This window comes from Nicotiana tabacum, chromosome 22 (genome assembly GCF_000715075.1).
Source record: "Nicotiana tabacum cultivar K326 chromosome 22, ASM71507v2, whole genome shotgun sequence".
Lineage (NCBI taxonomy): Eukaryota > Viridiplantae > Streptophyta > Magnoliopsida > Solanales > Solanaceae > Nicotiana > Nicotiana tabacum.
The window spans coordinates 210,279,007-210,300,148 of record NC_134101.1 but is presented as its reverse complement, the minus strand read 5'-3'; positions in this window follow the sequence as shown (position 1 = coordinate 210,300,148).

Sequence of the window (21,142 nt, the reverse complement as noted above, 5' to 3'; positions counted from 1 at the left end):
ACGCCCTGAACCGGTGTCTGCACATAGGTTAGTGAAAAATAACGAAGGAGGTAGGTAATATTTCTTTACCGTGGGATGTGTAGGCAATGTTCCGAGGTTTGGTATACTCCCGCTGTTTTGGGGTATGGATTCTAGTACAGCCCTCCGTTGTGTTTAATCGGGCTTGGCCGATAATGTGGTTCACTTACCTTTTGGCTCTTTCGAGAGTGGAGATGTTGATGCCAGTGATGCATCATGTGATGCGGGATTTCCCCTTGTCGCGTATTGCTTCCTACCGATGGTTTTAATTCCATCCCTGGCGTGGAATTTTCATCCTTTCGGCGAAGTGGGGATGGCCCTGTCCGAATAAGGCATCCGTGCCTTGCGCCTCCTCTACTGATATGGAACTTGGCGTTCCGGTCTGAGCAAGTCATGCCGCACTGGGGGAATGGTCTTTCCCCCTTACTATAGCGATCGCCGCTTGGAGTTTGTCTAGGATTTGAGAGGTGGTCGTGTTTTGACCCGGCGGTCCAACAGTGTTGGCCGAGTCACCTGAACTCATGAGCATATGTTTTATCAAAAAATGGATCGAGTAAGGAAGAAGGTTACCAGTACATCATCGCGAGGTCGAGATGAGGTCTCGGTACCCTCTTTGCTGAATATAGGGGCATCCCTGGGGGTATATCCCCAGGACTGCCTTTCTCCGGTGACGAGAAATTTTGCTCTCCTTTTTACGAGCTCCTGGAAAAGGTTGTCGTTCCTCCACCATCGTGGTGATGCGCTGCGGCCTGCTTATTTCGTTCCTTCTGGTTGCCGTCCGTACTAGGGACTGAACTTGAATTCGGTCGCTTGTTAGTTCTCGATGGTGATTTTTGCCGAGCGGCTTGGCGTCATTCCTTCGAAGCTGTTGGCACCTTCGGCCCCGTCCTCGCACTTGCCATGTAGTTCCCGTGCCAGGCTGCGATTTCCTTGAGAGGAATTCGACCAAATTGGTCCGAGCCATTTGACGTCCCCGGTTTTACCCATGGCGAGCACGATGTTTGGTATAACGATGTGGAAATTGTACTCTGGTGGGCGAGGCGCCCTTGCCGGCCATGTGTCCTCGTCGAATCTGGTTTTGTTAACGATTCCTCGAGGATATTGCTCTCGGGCCGTTCTTCGATCGTCGTGAGGTAAATTGCATCTCGGGGTGTTCCTCCTGTCTGTGGCGCACGGGCGGTATCTCTCTCTGTTTAGCATTGGTTTCCTTGCCAGGAGCCTGTTTAGGTAAGTTGAGCCCGAGGAGGCTCCCGAACGGTCGTCCATGACCCCGGTTTGTGACTGATATCGAGTATGGGCATCTGACCAGGTTTTGGCTGGGTACCTGATCAAGCTTTGTTTGAACTACCCTAAAATCATCGGGTTCGGTTTGTTTAGGCTTTGAGTGAAGGCCTGTATTGCCCAGTCATCCGAGACCTGGGGTAATCCCGTTCGCTCCCTCGGGGAATGATATGCGAATCCCCGTAGCATTTTATTCTTCCTTTACTCGACCTCGGATGCGTCGGGCTTTCTCGTCGTCGTTTTGATGGCGCTAGCGTATGTCTGTATAGAGGAGTCTGCCGGTATGGTAGGCGAGTTTATGGGGTCGGGTGCCAGGTTATGATGCCACATCACGGTTCATTTTGAGAATGTTTCCCTGAACCTCTTCAATAAGACGGGCTCGATCTCATCATCTTTTGGGTTATTGCCTTTTCCTGCGCACGTATAGGCGATGATGTGTTCGTTGGGATCCGAGGTCCCGTTGTACTTAGGGAGTTCTGGCATTCTGGACTTCTTTGGAATGGGTCCTGGGGCCGTTTCCTCGGGGAACGGCCTTTGTATGAACTTCTTCGAATTCACGCCTTTGAGGACCGGGGGTCCACCTGGGATCTGATCGACCCTAAAGTTGTAGGTCTCGACCTTTTTATCGTTAGCCGCTATCATTTTCTCAACCGATTCGATCCTTTTGGTGAGGTCCTCAAGCATCTTTTTTATGGCAGGGTCGGCTACCGATTTGTTATTTCTTGATCTCTCGGGTACTCGTTCTGCGGGGGGAGCTGTTTCCGGCGCCGCTATGCTGGGAGTCTTCAAATGGCTTTGTAACTGAGCGATGGCCCACTGTTGTGCCTGCGACACTTCAAAAATAACATGAAGACTAACTTCCTGTTCTTCCTGGGCCGGGGTTCTCTGGGCTTCCTGCCGGTCGCTATGCCATATGCTCCTGTCAATATATGAGGTCTCGTCGACCTGTTGTGCGTCCTGTGAATCCGCGTCCGCTAGAATTGGCCCGGGCACGTTATCGAGGTCCTGTGGTTGCGTTCCGGCAGTTGGAACAGCCACACCATTTTCCCCATGGTTTTCGAGGTTTTCGTTCTCGACTCTGTTTACCGAGCCAGACATTTTGACCTGAAATCAAAGATCTCGGACAAGAAAAAGCGTGAAAGATAACTTGCATTTGCGCAACGAAACCAGCAAGAAAATAATCACTATTATTTTTAGCCCCACGGTGGGTGCCAAACTGTTTACCAAGAAAATGGTAACAACAATTAAATTTGTAAATGAGATTCTAAAAATACGTGATTTATTTTTATGCTAGTTGTTAGAGCAGATGATGCTAGGAATATGAAGTTTAACGATGAAATGCAAGCTAAAGCGAGGCGGTAATCAAACCGAGGGTCTTACTGCCCTGGCTTCGGGCTGGTCGATAGAGGGCCTCAGGGTCGATATCTGGGCTCGATCTCGAGCCATACGTGGGTAGTCGGGAATGGGATAACAGTTAAGATATGATTGAACAAGGCTCTATATGGACAATACCAAGCAATAAATGAAGAACAAATTTGAGAGTAGTAAATGCTAAAGTGGCTTCGAGCTAGTAAGAACGAGCGAGTTAGAGAGAAAGAGAGAGAGAGAGAGATATTATTGATCTTGTGGAGAAATAGTTGGAGCAACATCAGCCCCTTACAAAGTAGTATGGGTTCCCTTTATATAGAAGGGGAACCCGGCTATGGTACAACATGCATTAATTGTAAAGTATGGATATGGGATGCCTAGATGCAACGCTTCAGCATAGGCTCTGGATAGGCCGGCTCTGTCAGATTCAGCCGTGTGTCTTGGGAACTTCCCCTCCTGTTCTAGCATCTTCCTCCATCTTTTTCGAGTCGGGCCTCGACGAGCCCCGAGCGGGGGGACTCAGTCATGGCTCCACATCCTCGAGGTCTCGAGGCATTCTTCCGAAATAACTTGATAACGAGAAATTAAGTCCTCTGATTTTGCCGCATACACATACCTTTGCAGTAGTATCATTTGAGCAATGATATGTTCCAACTGTTCGGCAGTTGTTCACTTTCCATTGTGCTAAGTTTGTAAGATCCTTTACCGACTACTCCGAGGACTCGGTACGGTCCTTCCCAATTCGGGCCTAGTTTCCCTTCATTCGGGTCTCGAGTATTGAGGGTGACTTTTCGTAGAACTAAGTACCCGATTCCAAAGTGTTGAAGATTAGTCCTTCTATTGTAGTATCTTTCGATCCTTTGCTTCTGCACGGTCATCCGAACAAGCGCTGCTTCTCACTTTTCATCTAATAACTTGAGGCTAGCATTCATAGCCTCATAATTTGACTCCTCCGATGCATGTCGAACCATGGCGCTGGGTTCTCCGACCTCGACATGGATAAGGGTCCCAGAGCCATATACTAAAAAGAACGGAGTAGCCCCTGTGCTAGACTTCGATGTTGTTTGATACGCCCAAAGGACCTCGGGTAAAACTTCTCTCCATTTTCCCTTTGCATCGTCTAACCTTTTCTTTAGGTTTTAGATAATGGTCTTGTTTGTTGACTCGGCCTGCCCATTTCCAGTTGGGTGGTACGATATCGATAAAATCCTCTTTATTTTATGTGCCTCGAGGAATTTCGTCACCTTGCTGCCAATGATTTGTTTTCCATTGTCACATACAATCTCGGCAGGTATCCCGAACCGGCATATGATGTGGTCCCAGATGAAGTCAATAACTTCTTTTTCTCTGATCTTCTTGAAGGCCTGTGCTTCCACCCACTTAGAAAAATAATCAGTCATATACAAAATAAATTTATCTTTACCCGGGGCCATTGGTAGAGGGCCAACTATATCCATTCCCCATTATCATGAAAGGCCAGGGGGATAGGACCGAATGGAGTTGTTCTCCGGGCTGATGGATCATCGGTGCAAATCATTGTCACTTATGACATTTTTTGACAAATTCCTTAGTATATTTTTCCATGATATCCCATTAATACCCCGCTCTGATAATTTTGCGAACTAAAGACTCGGCGCCGGAGTGATTTCCACAAGTACCTTCGTGGACCTCTCATAAAACATAATCGGTGTCTCTCGGCCCTAAACATACTGCTAATGGCCCATCGAACGTTCTCTTGTACAATGTTCCGCCTTCGTCTAATGCAAACCTAGCAGCCTTGGTTCGTAAGGCCCTCGATTCTTTATGGTCCGATGGGAGTTTGCCATCTTTCAAATAATCGATGTACTTATTCCTCCAGTCCCAAGTTAAACTTGTTGAATTTATCTCGGCATGAACCTTTTCAACCACAGACCTCGATAACTGAATGACAGTCCCCAGGACAATATCGTCCTCTTCGACTGACGATCCCAGATTTGCAAGCGCATCGGCCTCACTATTTTGCTCTCGAGGCACATGATCTAGGGTCCATTCCTTGAAGCGGTGCAACGTCACCTGTAGTTTATCTAAGTGTCTCTGCATTCTATCTTCTCGAACCTCGAAGCTCTTGTTTACTTGGTTCACCACCAATAAGGAGTCACATTTGGCCTCGATGACCTCTGCCCCCAAGTTCTTAGCTAGCTCGAGACCTGCAATCATGGCCTCGTACTCGGCCTCATTATTAGTCAATCTTGAAGTTTTGATAGGTTGTCTAATAGTACTACCTGTTGGTGGTTTTAATACAATGCCAAGCCCGGACCCTTTCACATTTGAGGCACCGTCCGTGAAGAGGGTCCATACCCCCGATGATGTAACCAAACTTAGTAGGAGTTCTTTCTCCACTTCGGGTACGAGAGTCAGCGTAAAATCATCCACGAAGTTAGCTAGGATTTGAGACTTGATGGCTATACGGGTTTGATATTCCCTTTAAGTTCGACGACCCATTTGGCCAATCGGCCCGATAATTCGGGCTTATGCAAAACATTTCGAAGGGGGTAAGTGGTTAACACACATATGGGATGGCATTGAAAATATGGTGTTAGCTTCCTGGATGCGCTTATCAATGCAAGTGCTAATTTTTCTAAGTGAGGGTACCTGGTTTCAGCATCTCCTAGAGTCCGGCTTACATAATAAACAGGGAATTGCGTACCTTGCTCTTCTCGAACTAGTACTCCACTTACCGCTATCTCAGACATTGACAAATATAGGTAAAGCTTTTCATCTACCTTCGGGGTATGAAGTAGATATAGGCTCGATAGGTGTTGCTTCAATTCTTCTAAGGCGTGCTGGCATTCCGGGGTCCATGCGAAGTCCTTTTTCCTTTTGAGCAGGCAAAAGAACCTATGACTTCGATTTGATGACCTTGACATAAATCGACCCAAAGCAGCTATTCGACCTGTCAGTCTTTGCACGGCCTTCACACTATCCACGATCGTGATATCCTCGATAGCCTTGATCTTATTGGGGTTAATCTCGATACCCCGATTCGAGACCATAAAGCTGAGGAACTTACCCGAGCCGACTCCGAAGGCATATTTCTTCGGGTTAAGCTTTATATTGTATTTCTCCAAGATTTTGAATGTTTTTATGCAAATGAGCTAAATGGTCCTCTGCGCGTAGAGACTTAACCAATATATCATCAATGTAAACTTCCATTGTTTTACCTATTTGTTCTTCGAACATTTTGTTAACTAGGCATTGGTATGTAGCTCCTACATTTTTTAGCCCGACGGGCATTACGTTGTAACAATAAGTTTCAAATTTTGTAATAAATGAAGTCTTTTCCTGGTCCTCCGGGTTCATCTAAATCTGATTGTACCAAGGGTAGGCACTGAGAAAAGTTAGGATCTTGTGGCCGGCTGTGGCATCGATCATACGATTGATGTTGGGCAGTGGGAAAGAGTCTTTTGGGCATGCTTTGTTCAAATCTTTATAATGTATGCACATTCTAAGTTTATTTCCCTTCTTAGGAACCACAACTACGTTGGCTAACCATTTGGGGTATTTCACCTCTCGAATAGACCCTATTTTAAGAAATTTGATTACCTCATCCTTTATGAATGCATGCTTTACCTCGAACTGGGGCCTCCTCTTTTGCTTGACCGGTTTAAACCTCGGGTCGAGGCTTAGCCGATGCGTTTTATCTCCAGTGGAATTCCTGTCATATCTAAGTGGGACCAAGCAAAGCAATCCATATTATCAATAAGGAATTGAATGAGTTTTTTTCTGAGTTCGGAGGTTAATCCCGTTCTTAGGTATAACTTTCTTTCGGGCATGTATTCGATCAATATGATTTGCTCCAGTTCCTCGATCGTTGACTTAGTTTCATCGAACTCTTTGGGAATGACGGAGGTTCGATGAGTAAGAAAATCCTTTTCTTTGTCTTCGATTACCTGTTGCTCCGATTTCATTGAGGCTGGAGCGGTGATTGCTATTTAGCCGCTTGCTTACCTTTGATGTCCAACCTTTCTGAGGTCGAAGGCTCTAGTATCGGCGTCACTTCATCGACCGCAAATATTTCCTTTGCAGCGTGTTGCTCTCCGTAAACTGTTTTCACACCATCCTCTGTTGGGAACTTCATCATCTAATGAAGGGTTGAAGGTACTGCCCTCATGTTATGTATCCACGGTCTCCTGAGGAGCGCATTATATCTCATGTCGCCTTCGATGACATGGAATTTTGTATCTTGTATGGTCCTGACTATGTTTACTAGAAGGATTATCTCCCCCTTTGTTGTTTCGCTTTCCATATTGAAGCCATTTAGGACCCGGGATGCAGGTATAATTTGATCCTGTTGGCCGAGCTGCTCTATGACCCTTTATCTGATTATGTTTGTCGAGCTACTAGATCCATTAGAACACATTTAACTTGAATTTTATTTAAAAGAATAGAAATTACGAAGGCGTCATTGTGCGGCTAAGATATGCCTTCTATTTCTTCGTCACAAAATGATAGGACGTCCTCAGGTACATAGTTTCGAGTTCATTTTTCTCTGGTGATCGATACCTTGGTGCGTTTGAATATATGTTTTTGTGGGATATCGACACCGCCAACGATCATGTGGATTTTATGTTGTGGTTCTTCTTGTTCATTTTTCCTTGCATCTCTTTCCCTGAAGTGATTCTTAGCTCTATCACTTAGAAATTATCGAAGGTGACTATCATTGAACAACCGAGCTACCTCCTCTCTTAGCTGCCTACAATCTTCAGTTCTATGACCATGTGTGCCATGATACATGCACATCAAGTTTGGGTTCCTTTGAGAAGGATCAGTTTGCATGGGCTTGGGCCACCTGGTGTCTTTGATCCTTCCAATAGCTGACACGATCTCCGATGCATCTATGCTGAAGTTATATTCTAACAATCGAGGTGCCTCTACGGGGTCAGTATGATTATCGAACCCACTCTTACTCATGAGTCCCCGAGAGCTTTGACCTCGATTGTTTCTTTGATCATTTTGAGGAGCGTTACGACCCGAGCTGTTGTTCCTACGATCGACATAAGGCTGATACCGCTGTCTTTTTTACCTCGATTCCTTGTCTGCGTCCCTCGAGGATTTAGCTGCCAACCTGTTAGGATGAACTGAACTCGAGGGGGATCCCAACTGATTGTCCTCGACCCTGATTTTTTATTGGTAATGGTTGTGCGCATCTGACCATGTCACAGCTAGATATTCGATCAAGTTCTGCTTTAACTATCGATACGCGATCGAGATCCTTTCATTCAAACCCTGCATAAAAGCTTGTACAACCCAGTCATCCGAGACCGGTGGTAGTTCCATTCGCTCCATCTAAAACCTAGACACGAACTCTCTCAACATCTCATCGTTCCTTTGTTTTATCTTGAAGACGTCCGATTTCCTCGTTGCCATTTTTATGGCTCCGGCGTGTGCTTTTATGAAGGTGTCTGCTAATATAGCAAACGAATCAATAGAGTTAGGAGGCAAGTTGTGGTACCAAATCATAGCTCCTTTCGATAGTGTTTCTCCAAACCTTTTTAGCAAAACTGATTCGATTTCATCGTCATTCAAATCATTTCCTTTGATCCCGCAAGTATATGAAGTAATATGCTCGTTAGGGTCGGTTGTCCCGTTATATTTGGGTATATCGGGCATGCGAATTTTTTTGGGAATGGGCATCAAAGTCGCGCTCCAAGGGAATGGTTTTTTTATGAACGTTTTGGCATCTAAACCTTTCAAAACTAGAGGTGCCCCCGTTATTTGGTCAACACGGGAGTTATAGATCTCCATCTTTTTATCATTGTCCTCAATCTTCTTTTCCCCGAACTCAATCCTCTAAGTGAGCTCTTCGAGCATCCTCATAGTGGCGGGGTCAGTTCCCGAGTCATTTCCGTTCGATTCTGGCACCGATTCAGTATGTCGAGTATTTTCTAGTTCGACTATACTTGGAGTTCTATTTTGATTCTGAAGTTGAGCGATATCAATATGTTGAGCTTGTTGATAACTAGGGATTCTAGCCTGTCTTATGCTCCTTTTTGCTTAAGTTTTGGATAAAAAATGTGTAGAAGTATTCCCAAAACTAACTTATTGTGCTTGTTTGCAGTGTTTGGTTAAAATGATGCAAGAAAGTCCTAACCAGCTCATAAAGGAGTGAAACCTGCACAAGTCCAAAGTTGAGCTAAAAGCGCTGACAACAAAGAAATAATGCGGCCGCAGAAGTTGAACCGCTCAGACGACCATATTCACGCTCTCAGCGGATTGAGGTTCAGAGAAGGCACTTTTGGGCTCGACAAACACTGCTGCCCGCGATGAAATTGCGCGGCAGCGGAATTAACTGATGCGGCCGCGGTCCAAATTTTGCCCTTAGCGGAATTGAGAATCAGAGGACTAGAGATTGGAGCTTAATTGAAAAGCGCGGTCCGCGAACATATTTCGCGGCCACAGTTGATGATAACGCTGAGGCGGTTGATATTTCGCTTCCAGTGGAATCAAGTTAGGACCAAGATCAGAAGAGAAGAATCGCGGTTCGCGCTTGCTTTTGCGCGGCCGCAGAAGCCCAAGAGCTGAGGCGACCAGTTTCCGCTGTCAGCGGAATCTCCGTAGGGGAATTTTTGTCCAGTAATTTCAGCTATGTATAAATAATTTTTTTTCACATTTTTAGCTTATCTTTCGTACTGTAGAGCTCGTGAACCTCTGTACTTAGCTATTTTGAGTAATTTTAGAGTAACTTTAGCTATTAATCTTAGATTTTATTCTTGTAATCAACATTTATGGCTTATATTTTATCTTCATCTTTGATTTCTACCTTTATTATGAGTAGCTAAACCCATTAGCTAGGGTAGTGATCCAATCCTAGTGTGGGTATTTAACGGGTATACTATTTTAGGGCTTAGTTGTTTATGGGTTAGTGATATTTAGCTGTTTCATGCTATAATTGTAGAATTGGTGGTTGCAAACACTGATTCATACTTTTATGACTTAGACTCTTCTTGGGAAAGAGGGACTAAGTCTAGGAAATTCAGGCTAATAAGGAATTGGGGTGCATTTAACTAGTTGATAGCCCCAATTAAAGGGTTAAACCTAGAGATAGTAATACCCGACTTGAGCCAATTTTATATATTTATTTGAACACCCAATTGGGCTGGAGAAAGCCAATTAGGGCAAAGTCACTCAAACTACCGAGAGGTATAGAGTGGGTACTTATGTGTAATGGTTATATCACGAGACCAAATATAACAAGCTTGCCCTAAGTTTTAGACCCCATTAAATACTCACCTAGATGTAAGTCACTTCCCTAGTGCTTTTTATCACTTGAGAAAACCCTTACAAAAATATTGTACTTAGCTTATTTTCAGCAATCCTTAGCATTAAAATTAGAATAGAATCAAATCCGAACATGTTTAGAAGTGTAATTAAGAACAACCCGCATAGCTAGATTGGATAAAAACCCAATTCCAGACCAATATTAACTCTCTGTGGATTCGATCCCGACCTTTCGGGTAAAAGCTGCATCGACCATCCTCACTAATCAATAGTAGTGTAGGTGTGGACTCCGATCACTTTTGGCACTGTTTCCGGGGATCGAACCTGGGTCACCCGCGTGACAGGCGGGAATACTCACCACTATACTACAACGACTACTTGGCACTGCATCCCCGCCTATGGTATTGTGCATCGGACCCAAAAAATTGATCGGGTCCACGCCTACACTACTATTGAGTAGCGAGGATGGTCGATGCAGCTTTTACCCGAAAGGTCGGGATCGAATCCACAGAGAGTTAATATTGGTTTGGAATTGGATTTCTACCTAATATAGCTATGCAAGTTGTTCTTAATTGCACTTCTAAACATGTTCAGATTTGATTCTATTCTAATTTTAATGATAAGGATTGCTGAAAATAAGCTAAGTACAATATTTTTGTAAGGGTTTTCTCAAGTGATAAAAAGCACTAGGGAAGTGACTTACACCTAGACGAGTATCTAATGGGGTCTAAAACTTAGGGCAAGCTTATTATATTTGGGGTCGTGATATAACCATTACACATACGTACTCACTCTATACCTCTCGGTAATTTGAGTGACTTTGCCGTAATTGGCTTTCTCGAGCCCAATTAGGTGTTCATACAATACAAGTAAAATTGGCTCAAGTCGGGTATTACTATCTCTAGGTTTAACCCTTTAATTGGGGTTATCAACTAGTTGAATGCACCCCAATTCCTTGTTAGCCTGAATTTCCTAGACTTAGTCCCTCTTTATCAAGAAGAGTCTAAGTCATAAAGGCATGAATCAGTGTTTGCAACCACCAATTCTACAATTATAACATGAAACAAGCTAATATAACTAACCCATAAACAACTAAGTCCTAAAATAGAAGACCCATTAAATACCCACATTATGGTTGGGTCACAACTCTAGCTAATGGGTTTAGCTACTCATAATAAAGGTAGAAATCAAAGATGAAGATGAAATATAAGCCATAATTGTTGATTACAAGAATAAAATCTAAGATTAATAGCTAAAGTTACTCTAAAATTACTCAAAATAGCTAAGTACGACGGTTCACGAGCTCTACAGTAAAAAAGATAACCTAAAAATATGAAAAAGATCTATTTATACACAGCTAAAATTACTGGACAAAAATGCCCCTACGAAGATTCCGCTGGCAGCGGAAAACTGGTAGCCTCAGTGCTTGGGCTTCCGTGGCAGCGCAAAAGCAAGCGCGAATCGCGGTTCTTCTCTTCTGAGCTTGGTCCAGACTTTATTCCGCTGGGAGCGGAAAATCAACCGCCTCAGCGTTATCCTAAACCGCGGCTGCGAAATATGTTCATAGACCGCTCTTTTCAATTGAGCTCCAATCTCTAGTCCTCTGATTCTCAATTCCGCTAAGGGCAAAATTTGGACCGCAGCTGCATCAGTTAATTCTGCTGCCGCGCAATTTCACCGCAGGCAGCGGTGTCTGTTGAGCCCAAAAGTGCCTTCTCTGAACCTCAATCCGCTAAGAGCGTGAATATGGTCGGCTCAGTGGTTCAACTTCTGCAGCCACACTATTTCTTTGCTGTCAGTGCTTTTAGCTCAGCTTTGGACTTGTGCAGGTTTCACTCCTTTATGAGCTGGTTAGGACTTTCTTGCCTCATTTTGACCAAACACTGCAAACAAGCACAATAAGTTAGTTTTGGGAATACTTCTACATATTTTTTATCCAAAATCTAAGCAAAAAGGAGCATAAGACATGCTAGAATCCCTAGTTATCAACTCCTCCAAACTTAAGCTTTTGCTTGTCCTAAGCAAAAAAAGTAATTCCCACCTCCTCAAGATAAAAGAAAGGAAAATTTTAGCTATCCTAAGGTGACTTCATCAAGCATCAATTGGGACTAACAATTACCCTCAACTCAAATGCATTATTAACAACACACACCTTTTTAGCACCATGGCTTTAGTATGACACAAAAGCATGAAGAGTTGACTTAACTTGTCAAGGAAACTCTTTCTACTACATTGGTTATTGTGGAACCCAAACTCTTTCTCCTCTGCTCCCCATAAGTAAATCTCACTTTAGATTATAGCACTCAAAACAAGGATTGTGGAAAACTACACTCATCTTTCTCAAATGAGGGTCACAAGTTCGGCTCTAAGTACCATAAACTTGCCCCTCATGTGAATCAACACTAATGTAAGCTCACTCAACTCAAGATCATATAGGGCATTTTCGGGAATGTGATGAAGGCTTTTGGTTCAAGGTAGGATGTATCGGTCTATGAAGGTTTCATCTTTCCTTCAGCACTTCATTTTCCTCATTTCAGCTCACACTTTCTTGACTCTTTGAGTCATTTTTCTCTTCCTTAGGGGACTAGAGAGATACACTATCACTCTTTCTTGTTCATGCCAATCATTTTTCTCCTTTTCTAATCATTCCAAGCCTTTCTTCATTGCTTTCATTGAATCCCTTCTTTTTCTACATTGTTCACTTTCTTTTTGGCCTTTTGGCTTTTCTTTCTTTTTCTTTTGCTTTCGCTTTTTCTTCATTTTGTACCTTTCACCACTTTTGCATTCCTCATCTCTCCCCCCACACTTATGTTTTTTCTAATTGTGCTAAGGAAAGATCGGGTGCCAAGAGAGGGTCATTTTAGAACAGATAAAGGCTTGTATCATCGGTATTGAAAGGATCAAGGGCTTCGGCTCAACGAGGTTAACTAGGGATATCATATTTGGTGGGATATGGATGCTTTCAAGTTTCAATTTGGATCAAAGAGAGCCTATAATCATTTCTCGAGTCGAGCTACACTTAGAATTTCGCCTAGACAAACATTTAGGGCAACTTCTAGACTTATTGGCACTGGACTTGGACTTGCAAATCAAAACCTCACCACACAAGCTATTGGATTGCTAAAGATAATAGAGTCGGGGGCCCACAATGCTCCTAAAAACTACTCGATGATTATTTAGCCAACACAAGAGTCTAAAGGTCACAACTATCACCATCCTTTACACATCAATTTGTTTCTAACCATAAGGTCAAAGGTAAATGTATTAGGCCCAAGTGAAGCTTTGCCTGAGACACTTTTATTCATTACTACTATTTACACAAAAATGAAAAGAAAACAGACTCAAACCCTTAAGAAGGTTGTCATGCCATCCATCATTGGGAAGAGCCACCCGGTTCACACAAACTCCACATTTGGAAAGAACCATGACATTAAGAAAACCAAAGGCTTATTGATCACGAAAACTTGTAAAAGTAAGAAGCTACAAATTAAAAAAAAAGCTACTAAATAAAATAAGAAGCAATGCTATTAAGGAAAATTGCAAAAGAAAATATAAAGTAAAATCCGAAAAGTAAACTGAATATGTATAAGAGGGGATTTAGACGAATATACATAACGGGGAATGAATATATACGTGGAAAAGTAACTTTATATACATACCAAAATTGAAAAATAACGAAAAGTGAAAAATAAATGGTAAAGTTATATATATACCAAAAGTGAAAAGTAATAATAAAGAAAAATTAGTATCATAATTACAATTCAATTATCACATCATCAAAATCGGACCCCCCCCCCAATAAAAATTAGCATTGTCCTCAATTCTAATAGCAAAAATAAGATCAAGGAGGGGTTAGAGAGTAAAGAAAAATCCCTATGGGTTTTTGCATGGGATCCGGAACATCAGTGGGGTCCTGTGGCTGGGTTCCTGGGTCACCTCCCTCAGGGTCCTCCAGCTGTATCTCCAAGTCATCTGTCTGGGGAATCACCCCTCTCCTCCCATGCTCTCTATCAACCTCCTGCTCCGGTACCTGCTCTGCCTGAGCAGCTGGAACTGGGTCCTCTAATAATGTCTCCAAAGTAATGTCCCATGCGGATCTAATCTTGTCCACCTCCTCCCTCAACAGTTTCACCGACTCCTTAGAAGCCCGATTCGTCTTCTTCTTTTTTGTCTGCTTGCTCAGGTCCATGATTGCCTTTCCCTGTGTCTCCAAAGCTCCTTCAGTGATTCCTCCACGGAAGCTAGTACCTGAGGCTGAGCTGGAACTGCTTGAGCTGCCACTGTGCTGGATATGACAGACAGCTTTGATGTAGCTGCCTGCATCTAGTTGTTGATGCTGGACAGTATCTGGTTTACCCTCAGTACAATGAGAGGGTAAGCTGATGAAGATGGCATCAAAGTAGGCATGGAAGTAGATGGTCCGATAGGAGGCTATGGTATGGAAATAAGAGGCTTAGAACTAGTAGCCACCACCCCTGGCTCTTCAGACTGGCCAGTGGAATTGGAGGCTTTTCCCTTTGACTTGGGGTTGCTTGGATCCTGAAGACTGTACCATGAGAAGGGCCTCTTGGGTTTCACCTTGGTATCAAAATCCCTTCCCTCGACTTCCTGATCTTCCAAGTACATAGTGAGGAAGTTCGGGAACGGGTAGGAGCTCTCATTCTTGTTGACCACTCTGGTGATCACCCTGGACATGATATTCCCGACATTGATCGGGTACCCCGCCATGATGACTCCCATAATAATCGCTCGAGACACCGACATATCATTATTATTCATAGAAAGGTCCAACAGGATGCATACAAAAGTCGCCCAACCCTTTGCCTCGAAGCTCAAGGTGTTCCTATAGATTGGGACCCCAGGAGTCAGCCAAGCTGCAGTAGTCCCCGGGAGAGCAATAACTGATGCTAGCTACAGGCAGGCTAACTCCTCCATCGCCACCTTTTCCAGATAAAAGGACTCGTCCTCATCATTGAACACAACATACTCGTTCAAAGTCTTACCATCAAATTTGATTTTTAGGTTCCGCACCTTAGTCACAAATATGCTCTTTTTGATGTGGATGACATTGGCATAAATCTCCTTGACTAAGTGCTCATTGGCATCCAGCAGCTTGCTTGTGAAGTGTTTCCACCCCACTCTTTTATCAAATTGCCGCTTCACAATGGGGTTGTAGGGACGAAGATCCCTTTCTATAAATTGACGCTCAAGTATGAGCGACCTTTGAGGCCACCACTCCCGGAATTTGTGGTAGGCTTTCTCACTTACAAATCTTGCCTGCCCCACCGAGTTCCTTGTCCTCTCCAATCTTCTAGTCTGGGTGTCACCACCCCTCCCGTCATCCGGTATCTCAGCATCAACATCAATTGGCTCCTATCTAGGTGGAGAGGCTGATGCTGAAGACTCACTACTCTCCTTTGAGCCATTAGACAATTCAGAAGAAGCATGAGAAGTAGGTGAAGCTGGGGGTGTAGGAACGTCTCTCAGCTGAAACCTCTCTGGGAAGTCCGAGACATGAGTAGGTACAGAATCACCCTTTGAGGCTTCCCGGGAAGAGACATAGTCACTACCCTTGGAATGGGATACGGCTCTGTCTGCAGCTTTGATAGGTTTCCGCATTTTCCTAATGGATTGTCGCACTGCTAGGGGTAACTTGATTTGTCCTCGTCCCCTACCCCGGGAGGACTCTGCTTTCCCTTTTTGTTTCTCACTTCCACCTCTAGATTTTACCGTTATTTGCATACACAATCAGTGAAATATCATTAGTATTGGTGCTAAATGAATCAGTAAAGAAAAACATAAGAAAGTTGGCAGTGCTTCACAAACAGAGATTCCCTGATAGCGAAAAAGATAAGGCGGCCGTGGAATAGTTACTGCTGACAGCGGAAAAAGGGTCGCAGCCACGGAGGAATGGGGATCAGACTACCCATCCTCTAAATCTAAATAACCCTGAGCGCGGCCACGGAAGTTGAACCGCTGTCCGCGGAAAAACAAACGCAACCGCGGACCCAATGTGACAATTCTCTAAACATTAATTCCGCTGACTGTGGAAAATGAAGCGCCTCAGCGTAAACAGGTCCGCTAACAATGGTCTTTCCACCGCTAAGAGCGGAATTTAAACCATTTTTAATAGTTATTTTCACAAGAACGATGACTGCGGGATTACATCCGCGGCCGCGGAATTCAAAAATCAAATGGGCAACTGTAGGTGTCTTAATTAGCATATAAATTAGGCTATCACTTTCTAAAACGAACAACCCTACCCCTCATTAAGCCTACTCAACAAGTGATCGCATTGATTTTTAATTTCAATGCCCATATTATGCGGATTAAGCAAACCCTCATAATAATAAAAAAGAAGAAGAAAAGAAGCTAAACTAAGGGAAAAGAAAAGCACAAAAAATAAAAAGCAATGTGATGATTTAGGCATACCAATGGATTGATGAGTGATGGAGATTGACTTCTACATGGTATTGTGCAGATTAGGGCTCAGATAGGACGATGAACAGTAAAAATTTCTTTTGAGAGAGCAAGGAGCGAAAAAGGGTAAAAGGTCTCAAGACCTTCGATTTATGCTAAATAGCACAGGGGCCCACAAGTCTTACCTGGCGCGGCCGCAAAATTTCACCGCAGTTCGTGCTTTTACCTGGGCTGAAGAGTTGTTTGTGCAACACTACCGCTGAGAGCGAAAAAAGGGCGTAGCCACGGAATAGGTCCGCTGACTGCGAAAAAGCCACCGCGGATGCGGATGAAACTTCAGAGAAGTCTCATTTTGGAATTTTCAAGTCCGCGTCCGCTTCAAAATTTTGCCCCCGTGAAATGCTTCCACTGATCGTGAAATTTTGAGCGCGGTCAGTGGTCCAATTACCGACTTAGCAAAATATTTCCCAGTATTGTCCTGCACTGCATCAAACATTCCTAACACATCTCACAACCAGTTAAACCAAAACAAATCCTACACTAAGAAGAAAATGAAAAACACATGGGTTGCCTCCCAAAAAGCACTTGATTTAACGTCATCGGCACGACGCACGTTACCATCAATCACTTGAAATGGATCTTTGCCACCACGTGGCTGTCATCAACTTGCCAAGATAATGCTTTATTCGATGCCCATTAACCCTGAAGATTTCACCATTTTTCTTTTTCAAATCAAGACCACCAAACGGAGTTACAAGCACCACCTCAAAAGGTCCACTCTATTTTGACTTGAGCTTTCCCCGAAACAGACGTAACCGAGAGTTGAATAGTAGAAAAAATTAACCTCCTTGAATCCTTGCTTCTGGCATATTTGTCGTGTAAGTACTTTATCTTGTCCTTATACAAGGATGAGCTAGAATAGGCATAAAACCTAAACTTATCAAGTTAATTGAGTTGCTCTACCCGGAGATTTGCTGCAACATCGCACTCAAGATTTAACCTCTTCAGAGCCCACATGGCCTTATGTTCTAACTCAACCGGAAGATGGCATGATTTCCCAAATACCAACTGGTACAGAGACATACCAATTGGCGTCTTATAAGCAGTCTTGTAAGCCCACAATGCATCATCCAGTTTCCTTGACCAGTCAGTTCTATTTGCATTGACGGTTTTGACAATATGCTATTTATCTCCCTGTTGGAAACTTCAACTTTTCCACTAGCCTGAGGATGATAAGGAGTTGATACCTTGTGATTGACAACATGCTTTGCAAGCAAAGTATCAAATGCCCTATTGCAGAAATGAGAACCTCCATCACTGATGATTGCCCGAGGTGTGCCAAACCGTGTGAAGATATTTTTCTTGAGAAACGCCACCACATTATGGGCCCCATTATTGGGCAAAGCCACGGCCTTAACCCACTTAGAAACATAATCAACGGACACCAGAATATAAGTGTTGCTAGACGAACTCACAAAAGGTCCCATGAAGTCTATGCCCCATACGTCAAAAATGTCAACCTCAAGAATAGTGGTGAGAGGCATTTCATCCTTCTTTGAAATCCCACCAGCTCTCTGACACTCATCACATCTCTTAACCAGTTCACTAGTATCCTTATACAGAGTAGGCCAATAAAAACCACAGCTAAGAACCTTTGAAGCAGTTCTCGCCCCACCATGATGACCACCATAGGGCGAGGAATGATAAGCATCAAGAATACTCATTTGCTCCTCCTTTGAAACACATCTACGAATCACACCATCATTGCAAATCTTGAAAAGGTATGGCTCGTCCCAATAGTAGTTCAAGCTATCCCATTTAAGCTTCTTCCTTTGGTTAGAAGAGAACTCACATGGTGCAATGACGGTCACTAGAAAATTAGCAACATCCGCGAACCAAGGCTTACCATTCGAAGATACTGAGAGGAGTTGTTCATCAGGGAACAGATCATTAATTTCATGGCCATCATGGGGTCTCCCCTCCTCTTCCAAGCGGGAAAAGTGGTCTGCCACTTGGTTTTCAATTCCTTTTCGATCAATAATCTCAAGGTCAAACTCTTGAAGCAAAAGAACCCATCTCATTAACCCAGCCTTTGAATCCTTCTTTGTCATTAAGTAACAGAGTGCCGCGTGATTAGTGTGCACAATCACTTTGGTACCTATGAGATAAGGCCTAAATTTCTCCATCGCAAACACAATTGCTAGCAACTCTTTCTCCATTACCGTATAATTGACCTGGACATCCTTCATAGTTTTGCTTGCATAATAAACTGGATGAAACACCTTGTTCACCCTTTGCCCCAAGACCGCTCCTACCGCAACATCACTAGCATCGCACATGAGCTCAAAAGTAAGCTCCAATTGGGTGTGGTGATGATGAGAGTGGTAGTTAATCTATACTTTAAAAGCTCAAAACCTTTCATGCACTCATCATTAAACACAAATTTTGCATCCTTTTCCAACAATTTGCATAAGGGATTCACCACTTTGGAGAAGTCCTTGATGAACCTCCAGTAGAAACCTGTATGCCCAAGAAAACTCCTAACTCCCTTGACAGAAGTGGGAGGAGGGAGTCGTGCAATCACATCAATCTTTTCCTTGTCTACTTCAATCCCATATTTGGATATCTTATGGCCGAAGACAATGCCTTCCTCAATCATAAAGTGACACTTCTACCAATTAAACACTAGATTTGTCTCTATGGGGACATTCCTTTGGAGCTATTATTAGAGGACCCAGTTCCAGCTGCTCAGGAAGAGTAAGTACCAGAGTAGGAGGATGATAGAGAGCCTAGGAGGAGAAGGTGATTCCCCAGACTGATCACCTAGAGATACAGCTGGAGGACCCCGAGGGAGGTGACCCAAGGACCCAACCATAGGACCCCACTGATGTTCCGGATCCCATGTAGACAGAGGACCAATAGAGAGTTTTCTTTACTCTCTAACCCCTCCTTGATCTTATTTTTGCAATTAGCATTGAGGACAATGCTAGTTTTTATTTGGGGGCGATCCTATTTTGATGATGTGATAATTGGATTGTAATTATGATACTGATTTTTCTTTATTGTTATTTTTCACTTTTGGTATGTATATAACTTTACCATTTATTTTTCACTTTTCGTTATTTTTCAATTTCGGTATGTATATAAAGTTAATATTTCGTGTATATATTCATTTCCCGTTATGTATATTCGTCTAAATCCCATATTATACATATTCAATTTACTTTCCGTATTTTACGTTATAACTTCTTTTGCAATTTTCCTTAATAACATTACTTCTTATTTCATTTAGTAGCTTCTTTTTTAATTTGTAGCTTCTTACTTTTACAAGTTTTCGTGATCAATAAGCCTTTGGTTTTTTTAATGCCATGGTTCTTTCCAAAGGTGGAGTTTGTGTGAACCGGGTGGTTCTTCCCAATGATGGATGTCATGACAACCTTCTTAAGGGTTTGAGTCCGTTTTATTTTCATTTTTGTGTAAATAGTAGTAATGAATAAAAGTGTCTCAAGCAAAACTTCACTTGGGCCTAACACATTTACCTTTGACCTTATGGTTAGAAACAAATTGATGTGTAAAGGATGGTGATAGTTGTGACCTTTAGACTCTTGCGTTGGCTAAACAATCATCAAGTGGTTTTTAGGAGCCATTTGTGTTTCTCAATCTTAGCTAAAGTTGTTGTGGGCCCTCGACTCTGTTCTCTTTAGCAATCCAATAGCTTGTGTGGTGAGGTTTTGATTTGCAAGTCCAAGTCCCGTGCCAATAAGTCTAGAAGTTGCACTGAATGTTTGACTAGGCAAAATTCTAAGTGTATCTTGACTTGAGAAATGATTATAGGCTCTCCTTGATCCAAATTGAACTTGAAAGCATCCATAGCCTACCAAATATGATATCCATAGTCAACCCTGTTGAGCCGAAGCCCTTGATTCTTTCAATACCCATGATACAAGCCTTTATCCATTCTAAAATGACCCTCTCTTGGAACCCGATCTTTCCTTAGCACAATTGGAAAAAACATAAGTTTGGGGGGAGAAACCAGGAATGCAAAAGTGATGAAAGGTACAAAATGAAGAAAAATGGAAGGCAAAAGAAAAAGAAAGAAAAGCTAAAAGGCCAAAAAGAAAGTGAACAATGTAGAAAAAGAAGAGATTCAATAAAAGCAATGAAGAAAGGCTTGGAATGATTAGAAAAGGAGAAAAATGATTGGCATGAACAAGAAAGAGTGACAATGTATCTCTCTAGTCCCCTAAGGAAGAGAAAAATGACTCAAAGAGTCAAGAAAGTGGAACCAAAATGAGGAAAATGAAGTGCTTAAGGAAAGATGAAACCTTCATAGACCGATATATCCTACCTTGAACCAAAAACCTTCATTACATTCCCGCAAATGCCCTATATGATATTGAGTTGAGTGAGCTTACATTAGTAATGATTCACATGAGGGGAAAGCTTATTGTACTTAGAGCCAGACTTGTGACCCTCCTTTGAGAAAGATGCGTGTATTTTTCCACAATCCTTGTTATGAGTGCTATAATCTAAAGTGAGATTTGCTTATGGAGAGTAGAGGAGAAAGAGTTTGGGTTCCACAATGACCAATGTAGTAGAAAGAGTTTTCTTGATGAGTTGAGTCAACTCTTGATGCTTTTGTGTCACACTAAAGCCATGTTGCTAAAAAGGTGTGTGTTGTTAATAATGCATTTGAGTTGAGGGTAATTGTTAGTCCCAATTGATGCTTGATGAAGTCACCTTAGGAGAACTGAAATTTTCCTTTCTTTTATCTTGAGGAGGTGGGAATTACTTTATT